This window comes from Eschscholzia californica, unplaced genomic scaffold, assembly GCF_041429995.1.
Source record: "Eschscholzia californica isolate CP2 unplaced genomic scaffold, dmEscCali1.0.p SCAF_3, whole genome shotgun sequence".
Classification (NCBI taxonomy): domain Eukaryota; kingdom Viridiplantae; phylum Streptophyta; class Magnoliopsida; order Ranunculales; family Papaveraceae; genus Eschscholzia; species Eschscholzia californica.
Window position 1 is genome coordinate 51,304,685 of NW_028238420.1, and position 1,258 is coordinate 51,305,942.

The window sequence follows — 1,258 nt, forward strand, 5'->3', positions numbered from 1 at the left end:
ATACATCATTTCATTTACAAGTGAAACTATGTAAGATCAATACAAAAGCCAAACACGTCCAACGAGTACAAAATTATCCTTAATAAAATATTACAATGATTATTGTTTGACTTGTGAGAATGACCCCTTATTCCTCCGGGAATGGGATTACCCCTAGGATGGGGTAATCCAACCCAGAGAAGGGGCGGGTTTATGATTCTCATCCACCGGGAATGATTTGTTTTAGTATTTATGGACAAATATTATTGATAAAATATTAGAATGACTCATATTAAAGTCATCTTTTACGTAATATCAGAATTAAAAACATCTCTCTCTTTCCGCCTGTCTCTAATTTTTTCTTCCTCTCTCATTTTTTATTCATTCCAAACGATTTCATAACGTTTAAAAGGAAAAAAAATGGTCAGGACCGTTATTTATTTTAAGCAAATCTTTAAATACTACTTAAATTGGTGTACCACGCTACTATTTCATATCTACAAATTTGAATATAGATAATATTGATTAAAATATAACAAAGTTGTATAATTTATGTAGTTTAAGTAAAACAATAAAACAAGACTTTTACAAAAAATTTACATTCCTATTCGGTTTTTCATGTACGAACCAAACACCAAGTTAGGAATCTGTCATGAATCGAATTTTTGTTCTTGGTCAAACCAAACATCAAACTAAAAATAATTTGATTCCCAAAAATCGCGTTACTGGAATGTGATTCCCAGGAAACATATTCCATTCCCGTGCACCAATCATGGCCTTCGATTGGAGAAGATTTTATTTAGGAGGCCAATCAAGAGGTACACCGTTTGAGTTTGATCCTCGTACAAAACTAATGTTTTTTCTCTCTTCTTAAAACCGCAACTTTAAATCCAATTGAGTGTTGAATGGAATAACAGAATGAGGAAGAGGTCGAAACAATTATGGGGAAGGAAATCGTGGATATATGGTTAACGACGATATGTCGTTCCATTGGTTGTTTTACGACTAACGACAACTGAATACAAAAAGTTACACACTAAGATGAATAAACTTGACTGGAAAATCGATTATAACGACAAAGAATCGAACTCGCGGGTCATACGACTAAGAACTCGAGCCTCGTAAATTACGAGGCAAGAGGTGCATTGGGCTTGACAATGGGCCAGGTGTAGGAAGACTCACATGGGATGACCAAATGTTGGGGTCATGGCAAGGTCGGACTCGTCGGGAGTCCCATGGGATGGGACTTCCCTTGGTCGCGAGTCCTATGGAATCGGAT